We start from the raw sequence: 25,130 nt of genomic DNA on the forward strand, positions 1-25,130 counted from the left end.
TTTATTTAGCAAATCATAGTGATAGCCTTCTAGGTTGTTTCTGATTTTTAATATTAGAAACAGTGTTACCGTGACAATCTATTATGCAGTTTCTAGGTATTCTTCAGAATAAACTTCTAGAAATGAAAAGTACTGGATCAAGGGAATCATACATTAAACTTTGAGAAGTATATATTGGCACATTGCCTTCCAAAAAATCTGCCTTCATCCCCAATCCTTGTCTAGTTTGTTGATTTAAATATGGTAGCTGATTCCTAGTTCCTTTAGGTGAAAATTGAGTTGGCACCTTTCCACATCACGTTTTCATTGAATTTGAACTTCTAGCTGGGTGCTATGGAGTTAAGAATGAGCCAATGCTCACATTTATAAACTAGAGATATAGTTGAAGTTATACCGGGTGAAGAATCCCAGCCCTGCTCCCTATACCCCACATCATGGGAACCATTAGGCAAATCTTTACCTAATCCTTGAGGAGACCAGAAAGGGAATTGGAACTGGGGAGGTGGAAACTCCACAATATCCTAATTCACAGTTGTGCTTTAATTAGGGTCTGACATCCAAAAATGATGCTAAAATCATTTAATCTCTAGTTCATGCTAAGTATTTGGTTTTGAAGTTGCATTGATAAGTCTGGGGAGAGAATTATTATTTTAAAGACAGAATCCATGTATAAAAACTGCACAGTTAAGCTGTAAACACATGTTAGTTGTTTAATTTCCTATTGACTGTATTTTTGTCCTGCGATTAATGTGATAAATTGCCGGGAGCCAGCGAGGGAAATCCTACCCATGGCAAAGGTCAATTGGTGAAGAGGCCTGACCGGCAAAGGCTAATCAGGGCTCGAGGAACCCCCTGGACTTACCTGAGCATCTACCCCAAAGAAAACTGGAGTCTGACTGCTTTACTATCTTACGCCTCTTACCAAGTCCTCTAATACTTACAAGGGCGTCCCGCCAACCACCTTTCTCTGAAAACGTTAATTCAGAGCTGTAGTTTAAAAGTTCTCCTCGGCTTAATAGGAGTGTTCCAATCCAAGCCCCTCTGATAGCTTTCTAACTTGCATGACAAGTTTGTCTGGGCTCTTACAACTATGAGTGTGACTGTTTATAGCCTCCCAGCCATGCAAGGACAGAAAGCCTAATATTCTAAAATACAGGAATCTGTTGAAGACGTTAAAATCATTAGAGAAGTACTAAAAAAGATTTCATTGTTGAATCAATGCTTGCTGCAGTTTCCTCTATCTATTGTATCCTTGGAAATATATTAATCACATATAGAGAATATAAGTAGTAGCCTTTGATTTAACCACATCAGATCTTAAGTTAATAAATTCCTTTCTTGCAGCTCACTACACCGGTGCCTTATAGGAATGTAACTTTGTTATGTGTCTAGCACCTGACTCGAAGAAAGTCACCTTAAAAGAATATAAGCCTTTTACTTGCTAACTAACCTATTGTTAGGAGAGAGGGCCATAAACTGTTAGCAGGCCCCCTGGCCAGAAGAGGATGTAAACCACCTAAAACTTTTATCACGAGATACACAAAAATAAGCCCTGATCCTGATAAGGGTCGAGACTGCTGACCCCACGTGATTTTGGTGTGAATCTATACCTCCCTTTCTCTGTTTCTTATGCGCATAACTTAGGATATAAAAGCAGCACTGGAAAATAAAGTTTTGGGCCTTGCTCCTGAAGCTTGGTCTCCCCGTGTCGTTCTTTCTCTTTTTCCATCCTTTTCTCTATTCTCCTTTTTCTGGTTGAGATTCTTGGAGCTCTGGGCCCTCTGAGTTTACTTATCTGCCTGGGCTTCTAAGACCCACTCGAGAGGGTGCCCTGGTGGGGTGCCTCCAGTGATTCGAGAGGGCGCCTGCGGCCTACGTAAACAGAGCAAGCCCCGTGCTGGGGTTTTATTGGTTTCCAGCGTAAACCAAGGAATCATCAGCCCCTGTCTCTCTCTCTTTCTCTCTCTCTCTGACGCCGACGCCATTCATCCCGAGGATACCCTGGGTCATATCGAGGCTGGTCCCCGATAATAAATGAAAATAATGAGATTGGTAATTAGTTGTAAGTGGCAGAGTGTTTTTAATAGTGTTGGGTGGTATTTGAGAAGTGTTGGGTAGTAATTATAGTTCAGGTCTCTGGATGGGTTTTGATAAATCAATAATGGAGAATAGTAATTAGAAGTAAAAGACTTTTTTTCCTTGGGGCCATTACTAGTGATGATGTGTTTCTTTTAAAAAAGTATGGGTTTCTGATTTCTCTTTGAAAAAAGTCATGAGTTGTTTTCATTTAAAAGCTTCACTGTGTAGTTACACTTATAAAACTTAAAATCTCTTTAAGTTTCTAAGTTGATTAGTTTCTAAAATTTGAAGCTTTAAGAAGACTTTAAGAAATTAATTGATCTAACTCTTAATTTGTAGAGGGAGAGAGTCCCAGAAAGATGAGTAACTTGCTCAAGGTCATATAGCCAGTTAATGTCAGTCACCAGACTAGGACCCAGGTCTCTCAGCTCCTAGTCCTTTCTGGTATACTTCCTGTTCTCTTGAACAACTGATTCTTTAAAACTGTCATCAAATTTTCTGTGTTTTATGTATAGTTCACCATATTGAATACTTGCTTTTGAAGCACAGTGGTTATTTTAACCATGCTTTTTATCATACGAAAAAGTTTGAAATGAAAAATGCTTCCATGGGTAAGGTTACAGAGATAAAAATACTTAATCATTCAAAGTCTATGCTGCTGCTGCTGCTAAGTCGTTTCAGTTGTGTCCAACTCTGTGCGATCCCATAGACGGCAGCCGACCAGGCTCCGCCATCCCTGGGATTCTCCAGGCAAGAACACTGGAGTGGGTTGCCATTTCCTTCTCCAATGTGTGAAAGTGAAAGCGAAAAGTGAAAGTGAAAAGTGAAAGTGAAGTCGCTCAGTCGTGTCCGACTAATAGCGACCCCATGGACTGCAGCTTACCAGGCTCCTCTGTCCGTGCGATTTTCTAGGCAAGAGTACTGGAGTGGCTTGCCATTGCCTTCTCCGTCAAAGTCTGAGTTATACTAAAACTATAAGCTTATAGTTTTCTGCTAACTAGAAATTTAATTCCTTAGTGTTATAGAAGATTCTGTGTTCAGAATAGAATGAGGCATAGGTGCTGTTCTCTGTAACCTTTATCTTTTTTAAAACTTAGCAAGTTCCAACCATAATTTATTCCTCTTTATTGTAATCATAGCACTTTCCAAATTTTTCTTTGTTGACCATTGAGCCCTTGGCAGAAGCAAAGGGAGGTGCTAGGCCAGTGAGGAAGCTATTATGAATGGAGTATATGGCAGCTGTACAAGGATATTGTTGGTTTCCTGGAGCTGAGTGTGTTTCTTTTTGACATTGTTCTGAGTGATGCTGTAAATGTACAGGCAGAAGTAAACAAAAGGAAGCCATTTTTGTTATTCCAGGACTTTTAAAGCAAAATAAAATTAGTCAAATGGAGAATAGACTAAGAAGGAAAATATCTTTCAGAAATTTTTTGGTGAAGTTTTAAAGCTCAGAATGCTGATTTGTACTTTAGACGTTAACGACAACTGTTTAAAATTCACTAAGTAGTAAAGCCAGGTTCTTTTGGCTTTTGATGTTTGTTAACTATTGAACTTGAATTATTCACAAAGACTTTGGGAAACTTTTCCCCTAGAGGCTCTAAATATTTAGGGAATTTTTTTTTCTGGAGATTTTAATATCAAAAAAGTTACTCTACCTGTATACTTTCTTTATGGTCTGTGTTATTGCTAAAGACTCAGAGTTGTCAGTGGAGTGCTGATTTTCGCGGTCATGTGATGATTTATCTTTGAAATATCTTGAGAAAAGCAGATATTTAGTCTACAAACGATCTTTACAAGGTCACATTCTAAGGAGGGACTGGTAACATTCGTGGGATGTACCATGGGATGGTGGTGGTTCAAAAATGTGAACTGATCAAGTGTTTAGGAGACATTTTAAAACTCATGATATTTTAAATCTGTTTGTTGTGAGGGGTAATATGGTTTTTCAGTTCATTGTCATTAACAGCATTTATTGTTTGCTTATTATAGTTTGGGCAGAACAACTTTAGTTTATTTTTGTTACTGGAAGGAAGTATACCTTTTTTTCCAAAAAGTGAAAGGTCGCTTAGTCGTGTCCGACTCTTTGCGACCCCATGGAATGTACAGTCCATGGAATTCTCCAGGCCAGAATACTGGAGTGGGTAGCCGTTCCCTTCTCCAGGGGATCTTCCTGACCCAGGAATCGAACTGTGATCTCCTGCATTGCAGGTGGATTCTTTACCAATGGAGCTGTGAGGGAAGCCCCCCTTTTTTTTCCCCCAGAGGTATTAGGCAAATACTGCATTTTAGCTGGAATTCTTAATGTTAATACATTTGCTTTGAAATAGGGAAAATATAGAAGGCAATGGCAACCCACTCCAGTACTCTTGCCTGGAGAATCCCATGGACGGAGGAGTCTGGTAGGCTACAGTCCATGGGGTCTCGAAAAGTCAGGTACAACTGAGCGACTTCACTTTCACTTTTCACTTTCATGCATTGGAGAAGGAAATGGCAACCGACTCCAGTGTTCTTGCCTGGAGAATCCCAGGGAAGGAGGAGCCTGGTGGGCTGCCATCTGTGGGGTTGCACAGAGTCGGACATGACTGATGCGACTCAGCAGCAGCAGCAGCAGGGAGAATATATAGGTTAGGGGCGTGTGGCCCTGGATATAATAAATTTGGAGGGACCTCTGCTTGGTTTGAACCTTGTAGCTTTTGCAGATTGCTGGTCACCCTATTCTTGGGCGGCTTGCTAATGTTATGCCCTGAGTCTGGTCCCCCCATACTGGTAGAATAAGACACTCGCAGCAATGCAAAAGCAAGAATGAGCTAGCCCTAGCTCGAACTAGAAATAAACCCCATTCTTGCTTTTGCATTGCTGCGAGTGTCTTATTCTACCAGTATGGGGGGACCGGACTCAGGGCATAATGTTTGAGGGCTCGTCCGGGATCCCAAGACCCCTCCTCAAAGAGACAGACAACCTCCGATACCGAGGTTTGCACAAAAGCCGCGGCAGGAGGTTTGGCCACCTCCTAGAGGGGAGGACTGAAACAGGTCCTTGACCGGAGGGACTGAAACGGGTCTCTGCCCAATCCCAATTGAGAATTCTCGTGGAAGGGAAGGAGCGGGTTACGACCCTGGAGGCTCCATTACTGGAAGTCGTGGGAGATGTTCCTGACGAAGGGGTGCCTGAGCGACGTCCACAGTGGACGCCGTTTGGAACCCTAGGTAAGGGTCCTTGTTGAAACCCGCTGCTTCGGGCAGACACTTGGACCCCAGCTAGCTGGAAATAAACCTTGCTGCGTGTCTTGCATTATCGTGAGTGTCCTCTGTTCCTTTGAGGGAAGGGCGACTCCGGACCCTAACACTGCCTTTTCTCTATCTTTTGGTTACAGAGTAGTCTGAGACTATACACGTTTGGAAGGCTACCTGCGGCATGGCCAGGATGGTAGGAATAATGCTGTCAGTTTCTGGGAGTCATCAAAGGGTTATGTGAGGTCTAACCTTCTGTCTTCAATAGATAATTCCTGCGTAACCTGCAGATAAACCTGGTCAAGTTGTATGGAAATGGGGAGGAGATGAGCCTTAAAAGTCTGGTTTTTTTGAAATTGTGCAGTCCCTTCATAAACACTTATTATGAGGTGGGTATTATTGTCTTAAGGTAAAAACAGGCTCAGAGGTTAAGAAATTTACTGAAGGTAAAAGACTGAAACAGGACATTCTGATGCGGCTATTTGGTATAATCTTGTTGTATTAAAACACTTAAATTTTAATTCAACACACAAAAGCTTATATTTTAGGCCTTGTCTTCCTCTCTTCTTCTTAATTCCCTGATGCTCCACATCTCTCTTTAATGACCCTCTTCCACCTTCTCTTTACGTTTTAGTCTCACTGACCTGTCTGTTCCTCAGATCCAAACCTGTTCCCACTCTAGGGCTGTTCCATTAGTTGTTCCCTCTGTTTGGCCTACTCTTCTGCTGATTCTGCATGACTGGCTCCTTCCTGTACTTTTAACTCAGCCTAAGTTCAGCTTAGAGAAGCTTTCCCTACTCACTGTGCTACAGTGTCACAGTAAATTATCTGCAAAGAAGCTGATAATTTTCTTATTGATTTCCTTTTGTTGTTTATTGCTTGATTCCTCTCAGATTCAGGATTATTGTATTTTCACTTCTATGTCCCAGTGCCTGACATATTTGTTGAATGGGTACATTGAGAAAAGTCAAAACCAGGTGCAACCTTCTTAAGTACACTGTTTTCACGTCTCTGAATTTGTGTCTGTTTCAGCCCATCCTCACTCCCTTTCTCCCTGTTTTAGGGGAAGAAGGTGTCCCTTCTTTGAATGGTATTAGGTGTTCAGTGTTCCCAGCTGTGTTGTAGACCCCGTTTCATTTATCTCCTCCTCTTCTGGCTCTTTATCCATGTAAACGCATTCAGCAGTCTCTGAGAATAAACGCCTTCAGTCTCGGTCTCTTAGTCTCAATGTCACTCTCCCCTAATCCTTCCATGGGCTCATTTAAGAACCTGCCATTATAATTTTTATTATACATGTATATTCTCAATCATAAATACCTGCCTTACGAATGAGATTTTGGAATGTAATACTTATAAATCGAAGACTACTTTTTAAAATTAGTGTGAGTTCATAACTCTGTTGCATTTCAAATATATTGTCTTCTGAGGTAGAGTCCTGTTCCTTGGCTGTGTTGTTTGAAACCCTTTTGGCTTGAAACCCTTAATAGGATGAGCCGCTTCCTAAAACACTGTTAAAATATTCATAAATCAGATATTTTTGTTGATTCAGCTTGTCTTTATTTGCTAGGCTTATATAGGGCTATATTTCAAGAGTACAGGAAATGATGTACAGAGGATAAAATATTTAGTTTAAAAATGTTCATATGCTCTTACATCATTTGAAGAACAATTAGTAATTAAATTGGAATTTTGCAGTTGTTCTAGATGGACCTAGTGATTCCAAAGTTGTTCATTGCAGTGACATTTGTAATAGCGAAGACTTAAAAATAATGTTAATGTTAAAGTGGAGGGGAGAGTGCAATCATTTAGATGTCTTTAAAAAGTTTATATAAGCTTTTGGTGATACAAGATAATAGGCATTTTAAAATATGAATTAAAGCATCGGAAGTCAGATTTCTTCTTCTACCAATGTTAGACTAGGTTGTTTGAAACCAAATAATGCTGCTGGCAACTAGAGAAGCCAGAAGAGGTCAAAGAGCTACAAAGGCAGTAAGGAATTAGAGGCCAGGATCTGGAAGATAAGGAATGCTGTGAAAGGTAAGCCTGATTTTTGAGGCTGCCTTGCCCATGAGGTCATTGTTGATTCTGAAAGCAATAGATGAAGAGGCCAAATAGATTTTTCAAAGTGCTCATGTCATGGAGGACGAAAAACTGAATTAGGGCCTGCCAAGGTGGAGGGAAACACTCTAGATTTGGGGGTCGAGTCCCTGAGGGCCTGAATTATAGGAGTAAGGATGAAACAGAAGTAAACCAGTCTTTTCAGGGAACTGAAGACTGAAACCCAGCCTTTTAGTCTCAATTTTGGGTTAGATTAAGATGACCTGGAATTCCTCGTGTCCCTCGCTAATTTACTTTTGCTAGAAGCGAAAGTAAATCCTTTCTGAATAATATCATCCATAGCCTCAGATTATCGCTATAATGTTTTATATACAATGTTCAGCCCTCAATAAAAAATAGCAAGGCTATGAAAAGATAAACTACAATGAACAGGAAAGATTGATAATAGAAATATACAAGGGATACAGATTTTTGAGCTGTCAGTCATGGATTTATATCTATGATTAACGTCTTAGAAGAATTGAAAGTGAAATTGATAATTTTGTCAGAGATCTGAAATGGTAAATAATGAAAGAGAAATTCTAGAACTGAAAAACCAAAGAACTGATTGTTAAGAATTCAGTGGTTGGGTTTAACAGTATAAAGCTGAAGGAAAAATTAGTGAAGTGGAAGATAAGTCAGGAAAAAATCTAGACTGAAGCACTGAGAGACTTAAGGATGGAGAATACCAAAAAGAGTGAGAGGCATTTGGAATCTGAGTAATGTTCTCATGGACAAGTACTTGAGAAAGAGAATAAAGGGAATGAGGCAGAAGCTGTGTTTGATGGGAAATCGGTTGAGAATTTTCCAACACTGGTGAAAATGAAGTCATAAATTAAAAAAGTTTTCTTAAGACCGGGAGAAATCCAGAGTAAACTGCACCGAGGTACATTATTAGTAAAGCCCAAAGAAAAGAGAAATCTTATAAGCAACCACAGAATAAAAGACATTTTATATTCAAAGGTGCAGCAGTGAGACTGACAGCATGACTTTTCAACAGAAACAGTGGTTTCCAGAAGGCATACCTCATTTTATGGCACTTAACAGATAATGCATTTTTTATAAATTGAAGGTTTGTGTATTGCACACTTAATAGACTGCAGTATAATATAAAGATAGCTTATGTGCACTGGGGAACCAAAAATTTTGTGAGTTGCTTTATCGCAGTACTCCCTTCGTTGCAGTGGTTTGGTATGGAAACGGCGGCGTCTCTGAGGTATGCCTGCAGCGGAGGAGAGCTTAGAGCCCATAGCCTGCACCCTAAAGGGCAGAGGGTGTTCCTTAGGCTGAAGGAAAATGATTTCAGATGCAATGAAGAGGATTGGAAGGGTGGTTATGTGGGTAAATGTGAATGAATATTGTCTGTATAAAATACTAAATAGTAATAATGACTTATGAACTTGATATGCTATTTGGGATTAAAATGTATGATAGTAATAGCACATGTCTTGAAAAGAGTAAATGAAGTTAGTGCTCCACGTCCCTTGCATTGTCTGGGAAGTGGTAAAAGTACTACTTGATATAAGTTTTCATGAATCAGAGTGCATTTTATAATTACTAAGGTATTCATTTAAAGAATAGTAGAAGATTATATCGGAGAAGGCATGGTACCCAACTCCAGTACTCTTGCTTGGAAAATCCCATGGATGGAGGAGCCTTGTAGGCTGCAGTTCATGGGGTCGCTAAGGGTCGGGCACGACTGAGAAACTTCATTTTCACTTTTTACTTTCATGCATCGGAGAAGGAAATGGCAACCCACTCCAGTGTTCTTGCCTGGAGAATCCCAGGGACGGAGAAGCCTGGTGGGCTGCCATCTGTGGGGTCGCACAGAGTTGGACACGACTGAAACATCCTAGCAGCAGCAGCAGAATATATATTTGACAAACAAATGGGGAAAATTGGGACAATAAACGCGTAAACTAAATGAGGGCTGGAAAGGGGAGGTAAAGGAATATAAAACAAGAGAGACACATTGGAAACAGTAAATTATTTCGTTATTTACTATACTGTCAGAACTTATTAAGTGAACCGTATGAAATTGGCAGTATTTGACCTGAAGTAGTAAGTTTCATAATTGTGTAAACAGGTCAAATTAGTTAAAACCAAAGATTGTCAGAATGGGTTAAAAGAAAACCAGTTATATTCTGTACAACAAAATCATGCCTTAAGTGTAAGAATACTTTTTTTTTTTGGCGCACAGCTCGGCTTGCAGGATCTCATTTCCCTGATCAGGGATTGAACCCAGGCCATGCGGTTGAAAACCCAGAATCCTAACCACTAGCACCCCCGTTTGTAGACTTTTGATGATGGCTAGTCTGACCAGTGTAAGGTGATCCCTCACTGTAGTTTTGATTTGCATTTTTCTACTCATTAATGATGTTGAGCACCTTTTCCGGTGTTTGGCCATTTGTATGTCTCCTTTGAAGATGTGTCTATTTAGATCTTCCTCTTATTTTTTGATTAGGTTGTTTGTTTTTTGAAATTGAGCTGAATGAGCTGTTTGTATATTTTGGAGATTAATCCCTTGTCATTTGCTTTGTTTGAGAACATTTTCTCCCATTCTGTGGGTTGTCTTTTGTTTTGTTTACGGTTATGATTTGTTTTTGTGTCTTAAGCAATACTTCCCCTTGGAGATCATAAAGTTCAACAAATATTTTCCAGATTCTTTTCCTAAAATCTTCAAAGCTTTTTCTCTGCACAAAATCTTTAATTCACCGGAAATTTACTTCTTATGTAATGTATAAGGGGTATGTTTTTTCCATATGGATAACCAGTTTTCCAGTAGTTTTTCTCTTTAATTGATTTGTGGGTTCGCTATTTTTTGGCCACGCCTCAGGGCATGCAGGATCTTAGTTCCCTAACCACGGAGAGGACCTGTGCCCCTGAAGTAGAAGTGCAGAGTCCTAACCACTGGATCACCAAGTAGAAGTGCAGAGTGCTAACCACTGGATCACCAGGGAACTCCTCTTGAACTTATCTGTAATGCCGCTTCTGATACTGAATTTCTATACGTGTGTGTCTCTTTGGTCTCTCTTCTTATCCATTTGGTCATTTATCTGTCTTTGGCTGTTATCACATTATTTTAATTATAAGATATGAAAGAGTCTTGATAGCTTATTGGGTAAATACCTCCTACTTCAAAATAGGCTTGACTGGATTTCGTTTCTTTTTATTCCATGTGAGTTTGGGATCAGCTTGTTAAGTTCTGCGAAAAAGCTTTTTGGGGTTTTGATAGGAAGTGCCCTGCATTTATATACTAACTTGGGGGAGAAGTGACATTTCCTTAAACATGATACAATTCTTCCTTAATTTCTGTTTTTACATTCTTCAGTCAAGTTTAATAATTTTCTTCACAAAAGTCTTGCACATTGTTTGTTATATGTATTCCTAAGAGCCTTAACATTTTATTTAAGCCATTTAAAATGACAATTAAAATCGTGTTTAGAATTATTTATAAAATGTTTATGAATGCTGTTTTGGTTTATTGGTTTTGAATCCAGGTTAGTTTTGAGTCCAGTAACCTGTTAGACTGTTTGTTTCTAATGGTTTGTCAGTTCTCCTTTATTTTAATCATGGACAGTTATATCAGCTGCAAATAAAATAAATTTTTTTTCCTGTTACTTATATTTTTACCACCTATGTATGCAATCTCAACAATTTAATGGGATCTCTTTGTAACAGTAGTGTAGTCATATGTGTGTAATGGTGTTAAGTATGTTTTGTTTTCTGGTTTCTTTAGATCTGTTTTGAGAGGAGCATCCATGGGGTAGTGTGGCGGTGGTGGTGTAGTCACTTAGTCGTGTCCGACTCTTGCAACACCATGGACTGTAGCCTGCCAGGCTCTTCTGTCCTTGTCCAGGCAAGAATACTGGAGTGGGTTGCTATTTCCTTCTCCAATGTGGTAGTGTATTATTGCTAATAAATATACTACAGTTTATCCACTCTACTGTTGATGGACATTTGGGTTGTTTGTAGTTGTTAGTTGTTACATATTTTTGTATGTGTATCCTAGTATACCTTTCCAGGTGGAGATCTTCAGGTTCGTAGAGCATGTAAATCTTTAGCCTGACAATATAGTGAACTGTTTTTCAAGGTGGTTCTAGTAGCTTAGAGTCCCAGCAGTAGTGTTTGAAAGTCCTTGCTCCTTTCCAGTGGTTGGCATTACCAGTTTGCTGTGTATAGTGGTAGCTGTGAGCGTATGATTTTCATTTTAATGAAATTAAAATGATTAATAAGATTAAAGACCATTTCATATGTTTAGTGGTTATTTGGATATCTTCTTTTGTTGTGTTCTTGTTCAAGTCTTTTGTTCATTTTGTATTACGTTGTATCTGCCTTACTGATTTGTAGTGTTAGAGTCCGGAGTCGCCCTTCCCTCAAAGGAACAGAGGACACTCACGATAATGCAAGACACACAGCGAGGTTTATTTCCAGCTAGCTGGGGTCCAAGTGTCCGCCCGACGCAGCGGGTTTCAACAAGGACCCCGAGCACTCAGAGCCAAGGGGTTATATAGCATTTTCAAATCATGATATTTCTAAATTACCTAACTCACAGGAATTTTTTTATTACACACACACACAGCTGTGCCCATCTCTCTCCTGGGGTCTTAAGGAGATAAGTTTATCAGACCTGTTTACCTAATTTTCAGTGTCGAAGCGCCCACATCCTTGGTGTTTAAGATTAACTTGCCTTCCTGGTACTTAAAATTAACTTGTCTTCCAGGTTTTATCTAGTTCTTCTTCCCTCAAGTCACATACTCAGTAAAAATGGTTTTTCCGGCCTCTAAGATGGCCGTTCTTATGCTAACCCATTCTTACAGTAGATGTTCTTTATGTATTCTGGATATATATATATATGTCTTAATATATACATATTATAAATATCGTCTCTGTTTCTGTACATGCGTTCTTACTCTTTCATGGTATCTAGAAGTTCATTTAGAGTATAGCAGACTTTAATATTTTCCTTTATTGCTAACGTATTTATGGTCCTGTTTCAGAATTTTTTCTTCATCGTGAGGTAATGAAAGAGCTTTCCTATCTTCTAAAGATGCCTTTCATATTTAGGTCTAGAACCCATTAGGTTTTTTGTTTTGTTTTGTCTTTTTTTTTTGAAGAGTGAATTCCTTTTATTTTATTTATCTTAATTTTGGCCATGCTGCATAGCACATGGGATCTTAGTTCCCTGGCCAGGGATCAAACTATGTCCCCTGTATTGGGAGTGCAGAGTCTTAACCACTGGACCACCAGGGAAGTCCTGGATTTGTTTTGTTTATTGTTTAGTATAAGCTGAGGGTTTAGTTTGACTTTCCTTTTTTTTCCTGTGTGATTGTACCACTACTGTTTTTGGAAAAGATCATCACTCCATTGTGATAAATCAAGGGTCTATATGTGTGGGTCTATTTCTTTACTGAAATAAATGTTACTGTTCCCCTAATTTATGTTTTTGTCAGACACAGAAAAACCTATGTAAATGGAAAGTGCTAAATAAGAATAGGAATGAATACAAATTACTCATCATTGTAACAAATATAAAATGTACTAAACTCACCAGTCAAAAAACAAAGATTGTTACATTGGATTAAATAAATCTGACTATATGTTTTTTAAAAAGAGACTTACTTACTTTAAGAACTCAAAAAAAGTTTAAAAGAAGATAAAATGAATTACCAGGCACATTCTGAGAGTTTTGCATTTAAATGGGAAGAAATGGTGTCTTGAAAGAGTTAGTTTCAGCTCTTTGCTGGGTCTTTGCTGGGTCCAAGAGTCTGTGCTTCTGTCCCCTGCTGCTGCTGCTGCTAAGTCGCGTCAGTCATGTCTGACTCTGTGCGACCCCATGATGGCAGCCCACCAGGCTCCTCTGTCCCTGGGATTCTCCAGGCAAGAACACTGGAGTGGGTTGCCATTTCCTTCTCCAATGTGTGAAAGTGAAAAGTGAAAGTGAAGTCGCTCCGTCGTGTCCGACCCACAGCGACCCCACAGACTGCACCCTATTAGGCTCCTCCATCCATGGGATTCTTCAGGCAAGAATACTGGAGTGGCTTGCATTGCCTTCTCTCCTACATTTCCAAGGTTTTCCTACAAGGGCAGCCATGTTCTTTATTTGTGCCCCTGGAAATTTTCTTTGTTCTGTTGTGGGATGAGCCATGCATTTCAAAGGAACTTGCTGTACTTCGTCTAGCGTTTTTTAGGCATGTGTGTGGGTGTCTCCCCCACCCCAATTGTTTAGTCTTCTGTGTGTTTTATGAACTGTTAAATACAGTTTTAAGAACCCACCCTTTCGGGGGACTGCTAAAAGTGATTGCCTTTAGGGGGGTGTTATGGATCATTTCTTATATTTTTGTGCATTTTTCTTATTTCTGCAAAAGAGCACATACTTTATAACTTTTTTAAATTTTAAAAAGGAAATTGCCCATAAAATCCTCCAAGTAATAGTCCTTCTTTTCCATTTGTTGCAGGTGGTGCGGTTGTGTCAGAACCCAAAGCTGGCGCTAAAGAATAGCCCACCTTATATCTTAGACCTGCTGCCAGATACCTACCAGCATCTCTGCACTATCTTGTCAAGATATGAGGGGAAGATGGAGACACTTGGAGAAAATGAGTATTTTAGGGTGTTCATGGAGAATTTGATGAAGAAAACTAAGCAGACCATAAGCCTCTTCAAGGAGGGGAAAGAAAGAATGTATGAGGAGAATTCTCAGCCTAGGTAATGGAGAATACTACACAAATATTTATTCAGGTCTGTGACTGCCCGGATGGGTAACACATAGAAATAGTTGCTGCTGCTGCTGCTGCTAAGTCGCTTCAGTCGTGCCCTACTCTGTGCGACCGACCCCTTATACGGCAGCCCACCAGGCTCCGCCATCCCTGGGATTCTCCAGGCAAGAACACTGGAGTGGGTTGCCATTTCCTTCTCCAATGTGTGAAAGTGAAGTCGCTCGGTCCTGTCCGACTAGTAGCGACCCCATGGACTGTAGCCCACCAGGCTCCTCTGTCCATGGGATTTTCTAGGCAAGAGTACGGTAGTGGCTTGCCATTGCCTTCTCCGAGTTGGTTTTAATTTTATGTCAACAGAAATAGAATGCGAAGTTAACATTTTGACTTAAAGCTGTGTTTTGTGTCAAAGGTTGCCTTGGAGGGTAGTGATCCATCCCTAACTCTGGTCATTCATTTACCTCTGAAAAGTGAGTGATTTACAGTCTGAAGATGAGCTGGACGCAGGCTGTTTTTTAGAGATCCGAAAGTTTGTGGATAGGTGAGAGTTTGAAAGAAAGAAGTTGGAGTTGACAGTATTTAGTAAGGGGTCAGATTTGGACCATGAACTGTAGCCTGCCAGGCTCCTCTGTCCTTGGGTTTCTCCAGGCAAGAACACTGCAGTGGGTTGCCGTGCCCTTCTCCAGGGGATCTTCCCCAACCAGGGATCAAACCCACGTCTCTTACATACGTCTCCTGCATTGGCAGGCGTGTTCTTTACCACTAGCTCCATCTGGGAAGCCTCATTTGCCTGAGCTGGTAGCATATTAAGTAAGGTTATAAGTTGGGGATAATAGAAAAACAATTAACTAGTAGTTTGGATAACTTTAAAAAAAAATTAACCTAAGTGAAATGACATTTCCTTTATAGGTAAAGTAGCTTTTCAAATAGAGAAGAGTAGAATACTTTTCAAATAGAATTGGCAAAATGTAGTTAATTCAATAAATATTTGATGAACTGTTAAGTATTCTTTTGTAATTATTAAATGCTAAAAACTATATTGGCAGTTCTGTATGTTATTGGCTGGGTTGTTGTAAATTATGTATTGGGAGAGAAATGTTGTTGTATAGAGCTGATGTTAATTGATATATTTTTTCCTCAAAGAAGACCTCAAAGAACTTTCATGTATGTGGATTATATATCTATTAATATTTACCATATTCACTATTAAAACCAAGAAATTGAAAATATTTAAAATAACATTTAATAATAAGCCCATTACATATTAACATAAAATATTTTTTGAACATGAAAACATTTTAATAGAAAAAAAAATTTTTTTTCTGTTTTGGCCACATCACATGGCTTGTGGGATCCTAGTTCCCTGAGCAGGTACTGAACCTGTGCTACAGCAGTGAAAGCCTGGAATTCTAACCACTAGGCAACCAAGGAAGCTGACCACTAGTTCCCAAGGGAAGTCCTTGGGAAGTATTTTAAAAAATAAGTATCTCTCCATTTTCTCACATCTTTTAAACTGCCTCAGACAACATTTTGTACTTGGTTACATCAAAATTCATTGGTCTGTCTTGCATTTGGAATGAATCTTTTACTCATGCATGGTTTTGTAGCATCATCCCTTGATCACTTGGAAAATATTGGTTCACTAGGTTATGTAGATTTTCCAGGTGTTGACACATCACTGTATAACTTGGGCAGAGAACCTTGGCATTCTGCACCTTCGAAGAACCCCTTATTTTCTTCTTATCAAAAGGAAATGGCAGTACATCACAGGTAAGAGATGGAGAGAGAAATATCACACTTTATTTATTTGTTTTTTCTTACATTGAAGCCCAGTATCTTGGTTTTAGGTTCTTCTAATGGGCCTTACATGTTAGCAACCATTATGACATAGGAAAAGTTGTTCAGAATTTATGCCTCTGACCCTTAAGCACACTTAAGCTATTTCACAACTGCATTACTCTCTATTACACAGTATGTCTTGCAGTAAACTGAAGGCGCTCAGTCGTGTCTGAATCTTTGCGACCCCATGGATTGTAGCCTACCAGGCTCCTCTGTCCATGGGATTTCCCAGGCAGGCGTATAGGAGTGGGTTGCCATTTCCTTCTCCACACACTTTAAAAATATACTTCAATATTGCTTGATTTCTGTTATATATGTTATATTCTTATATTTTTAAACAAAGTTTTAAAAGTTAATTTAGTTTTGGCTGCACTGGGTCTTGGTTGCTGTGTGTGGGCTTCTCATTGCAGTGGCTTGTCTTGTTGCAGAGCATAGACTCTAGGCAGGCGGGCTTCAGTAGCTGCAGCACTCAGGCTCAGTACTTGTGCCGTGTGGGCTCTAAGGTGCTGGGGAGGCACATAGGCTCAGTAGTTGCGGTTGCGTGTCCCGGAGCATGCGGACTTCAGCACTTGCAGCACTTGGGCTTGATAGTTTCAGCTCTTGGGCTCAGTAGTTGTGGTGCATGAGCTTAGTTGTTCTGTGGTGTGTGGAATCTTCAAGGACCAGGGATTGATCCCATATCCCCTGCATTGGCAGGCAGATTCTTGTCCACTGCACCACCAGGGAAGTCCTAACAATAAAGTTGGTTGTTTTTTTTTTAAGGTAACATCAGGGACTCCTTGTAGATACCACTCCACTGCCTGGACTCAGATGCCTCCACCCATCTTTACTACCTGCCTCCAACAGCTCCCTCTTCACCACTCTCTCCCATTTCCCCAAGTAGACAGCAGAGGGTCCTTCCATTGACAAATACACTTGATGATAATATATCCAAAGATGAGAGACTGTCCTGGTGAACCAGAAACCTGGGGTGGTGGAAGCAAAACTGAGTCAGTTCCAAAGTCCTCAGTCCAATTTCTGCCTAGCTCCCATAGGATCCTGATACCTTTCCCTTTCCCCAGTAGGTCCATAAATCTCCTTATCAACTGCTTTTCCCACAAATCCCTGCCCAGAGCACCCTGTGTCTGCTTGATTACTTCCTGGCACTAAGCTGAGATAGGAATTTTCTGCTTCTGCCTTGCTCCTCATAAGCCAGTTACCATCAACACTTACCTATGTGGGTTTAGGGAGCCTGTCCTGGATGGAGGCTGTCTTGGTGGTGATGGGAGGGGAGATTCTGGAATGGGAATTGGGGAGGACCCTGAAACTGCAATACTTTGGCCACCTCATGCGACTAGTTGACTCACTGGAATGGACTCTGATGCTGGGAAAGGTTGGGGGCGGGAGGAGAAGGGGACGACGGAGAATGAGATGGCTGGATGGCATCACCGACTCTGTGGACATGAGTTTGAGTGAACTCCGGGAGTTGGTGATGGACAGGGAGGCCTGGTGTGCTGTGATTCATGGGGTCGTGGAGGGTCGGACACGACTGAGCGACTGAACTGAACTGAACTGAACTGGAAACAGAAGAGGATCAATGGCAGGGAATGGAGGAGGTTTATTTGAGGAAAGGGGGAAGGGTTCATTGAGGCACTGAGGAAAAGTCCGGGGTAGGAGATTGGAAGTTTATTTGGGGGATGAGAAATCAAAGTGTACTCCCAGACTAGCAACATCAGCATCACCTGGGGACTTACTAGAGATGCAGATTCTCTGTCCCCACCCCAGATGTTGAATCAGAAACTCTGGGGGGTCGGGGACCATGATCTGTGTTGTAAGGACCCCTCCAGGGGATACTCACGCGTGCTAAGCTTGAGAACCACTATTCTCGAGTTACAAGACCTCTTCCAGGAGTTAGAGGTGTGCATACTATGGAATCAAAAGTCCTGTCTGGGAAGGTATACGGAGGGAGTTGTGCTCCCCCACCCATGACAAGGTCATGAGGACAAGACCTGACAAGCAAGGCAGATCAGGACTTCAGGGATTTCAAAAAGCTGCCCCAGCGCTCACCTTAAAGATGATATCTGTCTTTCTGATGCTTCTCTTTCTGACTGCTGTCTTTCTGACTGCTCCTTAATTTCTGTGACACAGGCAGAAGGCCTTCCCCGATCTCTTTCCAAATAAAATCAACTGTTTATGCCCTTGGCACTAACGCACATGACTGCTCATAACACCTTAATCATAAATATTATAAAGAACTTGATCACACAAAAAGCCCTAATAAACGCAGAGCCCTTCGGGGGGTGAAGAAGCCCTATTAGAGAATATAAAAAATATTATTCTAGAAGTTGTTACTGAATCAACGTTTGCTAGCTGTGTTTTTGCTCTTGATGTAGAAATTATTGTTACTATAGTTAGAATTTAGAATAATAAGGGTTTAGCCCTAGTGTGGAGAAGGCAATGGCAAGCCACTCCAGTACTATTGCCTAGAAAATCCCATGGATGGAGGAGCCTGGTAGGCTGCAGTCCGTGGGGTCGCTAAGGGTCGGACACGACTGAGCGACTTCACTTTCACTTTTCACTTTCCACTTTCACACATTGGAGAAGGAAATGGCAACCCACTCCAGTGTTCTTGCCTGGAGAATCCCAGGGACGGGGGAGCCTGGTGGGCTTCCGTCTATGGGGTCACACAGAGTCGGACACGACTGAAGTGACTTAGCAGCAGTAGCAGTAGCAGCCCTAGTGTAGAAACCATAAGACAATCGTAAATATTTAACCAGGAATGCGAGGCAGAGTCTGTGTGTAGTAACTAAAAAAGAACTGACCGTTGTGTTAAATTTCTAATAAGCTGCAACCTGTTGAACTTTTACCCTAAGAGATTATAACTTTTCTGTTTTCTGTTTAGCACAAGGCAAGGGGAAAAATAAGAATAGCTTACAAAAAACAGCTTTGCATCCACCTAGCTTGTAAGAAAATGTCATGAGATGTTAATAGGCCTCAGGCCAGAAGATAATGTATTAATATCTACTATAAAAAAGACTCTCATAAACAGAGAAGTATGCGGAAAGCATTCTGGTTTTGTAAAGGGCAAACTGACATAATGTTAAACTGACTTTGTTCACTGCCCCCCTTTAGAACTGTACTAGTTTAGGGTATATAAACACTGATATAGAAAAAATAAATTAGTCTTGATTCAGCACTCAAAAAAAAGTAAATGAGATACGAGCTTTTAAATAAACTCTATTAAGATTAACAATGTCTGTCTAAAACAGCTTTTTCTAGATTTTGGTAACCTGAATTTCTAGAGTTGTGCTAAACTAAGTAACAGAAGTTTATTGAACAGCTAGGTCATTTCCAAATAAGATTCTTAAACATTCATTGCTGCTGCTAAGTCACTTCAGTCGTGTCCGACTCTGTGTGACCCCATAGACAGAAGCCCACCAGGCTCCCCTATCCCTGGGGTTCTCCAGGCAAGAACACTGGAGTGGGTTGCCATTTCCTTCTCCAATGTGTGAAAGTGAAGTCGCTCAGTCATGTCCGACCCTTAGCGACCCCACGGACTGCAGCCTACTAGGCTCCTCCATCCATGGGATTTTCTAGGCAATAGTACTGGAGAAACATTCATTACTGAATACTAACTTACAGAAAAACTAAAGATTTTGGATTATTAATGAATAATGTTTGATGCCATCCTGAGATGTTCGCTAAAATTTTTAAAAAATTATCCCTGGTATTTATGTTCACCAATATAGAATGCTAATATAAAGGTCAATTCTTGGTTGCTTAAGGGAAGTAAGATGTGTGTGTTCAGTAAAGAAGGTATGAAGAATGAAGTTACATTTTATGAAGGAAAAAGGTAGTAGGTCTGACTTACAGTTGGCTGTTCCAGGATGGGAGAACAAATGGGTACAGAAAGTGATAAAAAGGTTTTGTGGAAAGTGGACCCCAAGGAAAGAGTTTTGTGTATAAATAAACGTTTTCTTGAGATGTTACTGCATTTGACAATAGATTTAAGTTTATTTGCCTCTTAAATGGTCTGTTCTATATTTGCCTTTGAAATCCTATATTGTTACTATGGCTGAGTGAATAGCTATTGTTTCACAGTGACCTATAGTCCCATCTAACTGAGTGCTCTAAACCTTTCTGATATTTGTTGACAAAACTTCCTAAATGATTCTGATGAAGCACTTTTGGGTTCTAGCTAACTTTGGGATGCTTCAGAGGGCCTCTGAGACATCCCAAAGGGAGATATTACACTAATTGGGTTCAACTTCCATGTTGAATTACATGGAAAGTATTGTCAAGTGAATAATAAGTCTCGGGTATCAGTTCAGTTCAGTTCAGTGGCTCAGTCGTGTCAGACCCCATGAATCACAGCACGCCAGGCCTCCCTGTCCATCACCAACTCCCAGAGTTCACTCAAACTCGTGTCCATCGAGTCGGTGATGCCATCCAGCCATCTCATTCTCTGTCATCCCCGTCTCCTCCCGCCCCCAATCCCTCCCAGCATCAGACTCTTTTCCAGTGAGTCAACTCGTCGCATGAGGTGGCCAAAGTTACCGAAGTCCAGCCTTGGTTGAGTCCAGGGATACCCTCAGGATGAGCGGCGTCGGCGAGAAAAGGAAGAAAACAAAGCGAGTCGAGTCTTGGTTGAGTGCTGAATCAAGACTATTTTATTTTTTTACATCAGTGTTTATATACCCTAAACTAGTGCAGTTCTAAAGGGGAGAGTGAGCAAAGTCAGCTTAACATTACACCAGTTTGCCCTTTACAAAACCAGAATGCTTTCCCCATACTTCTCTGTTTACTAGAGTCTTTTTTTAGTAGATACTAATACATTATCTTCTGGCCTTGAGGCCTATTAACATCTCATGACCTTTTCTTACAAGCTAGGTGAATGCAAAGCTGTTTTTTGTAAGCTATTCTTATTTTTCCACTTGCCTTGTGCTAAAAGAAAACAGAAAAGTTATAATTTCATAAGGTAAAAGTTCAACAGGTTGCAGCATAGTAGAAATTTAACACAACGGTCAGTTCTTTTTAGTTACTACAGATAGACTCTGCGGCTCCAGTGAGGAGGCAGCCTCTGCCTCGCATTCCTGGTTAAATATTTATGATTGTCTTATGGTTTCTACACTAGGGCTAAACTCTTATTATTCTAAATTCTAACTATAGTAACAATAATTTCTACATCAAGAGCAAAAACACAGCTAGCAAACGTTGATTCAGTAACAACTTCTAGAATAATATTTTTTACATTTTCTAATAGGGCTTCTTCACCCCCCAAAGGGCTCTGCGTTTATTAGGGCTTTTTGTGTCACCAGGTTCTTTATAATATTTATGATTAAGGTGTTGTGATCAGTCATGTGCAGTAGTGCCAAGGGCATAAACAGTTGATTTTATTTGGAAAGAGATGGGGGAAGGGCTTCTGCCTATGTCACAGAAATTAAGGAGCAGTCAGAAAGACAGATATCATCTTTAAAGTGAGCGCTGGGGCAGCTTTCTGAAATCCCTGAAGTCCTGATCTGCCTTGCTTGTCAGGTCTTCTCATGACCTTGTCATTGGTGGGATCTCGCATGCTGGCTCCCGGCATCTCCCCCTTTTTTATTTTTTAAGACAGCCAGATGAATTTCAGTTGCGAGCTTCTGAGTTCTCTGCCGGAGAGTTTCTGACAATACAGGGAAGGATTATAATAAGAAGTAGGACTAAGACTGCTACAGCAACGTAACTGAAGATGGCTCGTAGAATATCTTTTCCAGTAATAAAGTTAGAAAAGTTACGAAAAAAATCATTAGCAGCCCTTGCAGCAGTAAAATCTAGACAGGAGTGTTCTAAGGTTTTTATCTGACCGTGAAGCTTTCTTAGATCTAAACTAATGCTGGGGCTATTCCATACACCTGAAATATGATTTCTGATTTTTTCCCATTCATAATCTGTATCATTTACCTTTAGGGGTGTTACACAGATCCACCGATAGTCAGCGTGATAGGATAATGCTAGCTTTACCTGCAACTCAAGTTCCAATATGCATGACTGCTTCTTCTAGGGCGTCTACTTTCATTTCTAATTTTTTATCTATCACCTCTTGCATAGCTAGAACTAAAGAAACATTTTTTGACAAAGTATTGACATATTAAGCAGTATGTACCTGTTGAGTATAGTCATTAGATTCTTTCAGGGTTATACCCAGGGTTTGGGTTGCTCCAATCTTGTATAGAATAATTACTGTCTCCTGGTATTTTATAGCTGATTTTAGAATCATAAGTACATGATTTACATATAGGATAGCCTAATTTTTTGTCAATAGTTTTCCATATATCATCTGACGGGGCAGTCTCATTACAGTTTTTTAAAGTAAATTTTCTCAGGGCCAACCAGTTAGAGTCTTGTAGTAGAGAAATTTACCAGGGTAACCCAGAGCTAGATACAGGTAATTGGCCACAAACCTGACAATTGGATTAATTTTTAAACTTAGCATAGGATCAGGCCTATGATAGAAAAGTATTTGATTTATATGCAAAGGTCTAAGAAGTCAAGAAAACATTATAAATGATCATACAAATCAGGTCCAGCATCTTGGGCAAGCTGTCTACCTCTGATATCGTCATCTTCTCATCCTGGCATAGTGTAGTTTTTCCTGATAAAAAAGTCCTTCCATCCAGGTTGGAGAGAGTCCTTTAAATTATGTCTTTTTCTAGTCCTGGTTGCAGGTCATGAGGCATCTGATCTTCATCCAAAGATAGATTACTGAGATAAGCTTCAGAAACAAACTTAGTGTGTTCTTTAAGAATTCAGTTAAATTTTACATTAACGTCACATAACAGCAAAGATCTGTTCAGGAGATGAGTCTTAGTAGATACAGATTTCCATTAACAAACTGGGGTTTAACACTCATTGAAACATCCGTTTTTCCCTAAAATTACTCTCATTTTTATCAAATATAACCAAATTAAGACTTGTTTACAAAATAGATCTGTTCTCAATAAACTTGACCTGATTATATAATCATAGACTTTTCTTTTTTTTTTTCTTTGCTGAAACTTTTATGGAGTCTCAAACTTAACTTTATTATTATTTTTTTTTATGGTAAGCGTTTATTGAACTAAAATGAACTGCTGTACAGTGTTGTACTAAAGCAGCTCCTCTGAGTCCAAGTGGTACTTCCAGATCTTTCCACATCTCAACTGTTCTACTTAAAGCAGCAGAACACTGGAGCAACTGGTTAAAAGTTTCACATATGAGCCTCTAAACTCCCATTAAAGCAAAAATATCATCAATGTCGTCTGTCTCCTTAGTGGTTCCTGATGTATTATGTTTGTTTACTTGTATCATTGTCCAAGAATCCGTCTCATTTTCATTGCTTTCTGTAAGCTTTTCATGAGTTTGTTTCTCCTTAGTTTGTACGACAGGATTTGAAACTCTCCTATTCAACACTTGCTTATTGTTAGGGTACAGATCAGTCCTACGAACAGTAGAATCTGAGAGTCTCCCTTCAATGACATCCGTAGCACTCTGAGTCCCTTGAGGGGGCTGCTGGATTTCCTTTAAAAGAGTTGACTGCAACTTTCTCTGTTTCCTTCCTTTCAGTGAAAATTTATTCTGTGATCTTCTTTGTCTCAGGTGATGCTTTGAAGTTTTCATACCTAAGCCATGAAGAAGGCAGTTGCAAATAGATGTTTTTATGCACTGTAGCTTCTTTGGCAAACTAGAGCCTTGAGCTTCCACATGTTTAAGCCGGTTACTTTTAAGAAGTTTGTTACCCAGAAAGGTGGTCTGAGCCTTCAGTTTTTTGCTTCTACACCACAGAATTGCCATTTGGATTTCTTCAGAAAGTTGTGTGAAAGTCTCAGCCTCTCGGAATCTTTGCACAAGACTTTTTACACAGGGAGTTCCTACTGCTTTCTGAGAAGAATGTTTGGTTGCCTTTAGTTTGGATTGAGAACATTTAAACTCAGAGCTCTTCTCCTGAATAGCTTTGTGTTTCAGCTGTTTGCAGAAAGCTCTCACATCAAATTCTGATGACTTTTATACATACCATAACCTGCTCACGAGCCCAACCATCACAAGGTTTAAAATAATGAATTCTTGCAAACCTAGATGTTTCACAGTCAAGAGAAATGTCTTGCAGCAACAGTCCAATAGGCGAAGCAGCAACTTGCAGGCTCCCAAAATCTTCATCAACACCAGTTCCACCACCGGTTGGCTGGGGATGACACATGCTTTGGTATTTATAGGCTGATTTTCATTAGAAGAAAATGAGAGATCTTGAATTGAACCTTCCAAATTCATGTTTTTCAAACGTTTTAAACACTGTTCAACCTGTCTGAGGGCCAAATGGGGCTTATGGCGGCCCATTCTGTTGTGATTGCTGTAAAGGATTGCACATAATACATCTGTCTCTGCATCTAAGGTTCGGCTCTTCAGTGACAATGTAATGTGACAGCATTCTTTAATTATAGCTGCAATGCAAAGGTCGAGCGCCGTGTCCGGTCCCTGGACGGTCACTGCGCTGCAGCTCCCCGCCTTAGGGATCCTCACCCGGTTCTCAAACTTAACTTTAAAATAAAACCTTTCATGGCTAGGAAAGTCATCTCAAAGGCTTATCACAGATTTCGCCTAACAGATCTGAGTGAATTCCTCCCTTTCTTAAGGTCTCCAAAACTGAGCTTTCTGTACCTGTTAGTCAGATAGCCTTCCTAATCTATCTGATAAATTTACTGGAAGACCAAGGGTTTCCAGTCTCTGAAGGGGTCAGATAGAGAAAAATGTTAAATGCTTCAATTTCTCTATTAAATACCATTTTACCAAATTACTGTTAAGTCATAATTAGTTTGAGGGGAAGGTTTCCTAAGATCTGGAAAACATAGCTCAAACCAGTAATTTTTCATAAACCATAAAAGTTATAAGCATATTTGCCAGTTCACTCTGTCCTTTTGTTAACCTTTGTACGGTCATCAGGTTTCCCAACTAGAATCCTTTAATTTCTTACCCAGTTCAGAAATTTATATTTATCCAAAAGTCCTTTTTATAAATCTTCTGGAAGAGGAAGAATTTTCACAAGAAACTTGGTTAGTTCTGTAACAACACTTTAAGATAGTAATTAGAATTATGGCAACAATTTACCTGAATATATCAGAATTTATATATAAATTGTTTCTAGGATATCTGTATTAGTAACATTTACCATACAATATCAGT

The 25,130-nt window shown here is 40.0% G+C and overlaps 1 protein-coding gene and 1 pseudogene across 2 annotated transcripts in view; one reads left to right on the plus strand and one right to left on the minus strand.

The window, feature by feature from the left end:
- Positions 1 to 25,130, plus strand: part of LOC129554417 (ATP-binding cassette sub-family G member 4) — a 67,822-nt gene that overhangs the window by 9,257 nt on the left and 33,435 nt on the right. The window lies entirely within an intron of this gene.
- LOC129554428 (ribonuclease MRP subunit P64 pseudogene) lies at positions 23,028 to 24,150 on the minus strand (annotated as a pseudogene).

This window comes from Moschus berezovskii, chromosome 14 (assembly GCF_049115385.1).
Source record: "Moschus berezovskii isolate FMDL1 chromosome 14, NW_MosBer_1.0, whole genome shotgun sequence".
Classification (NCBI taxonomy): domain Eukaryota; kingdom Metazoa; phylum Chordata; class Mammalia; order Artiodactyla; family Moschidae; genus Moschus; species Moschus berezovskii.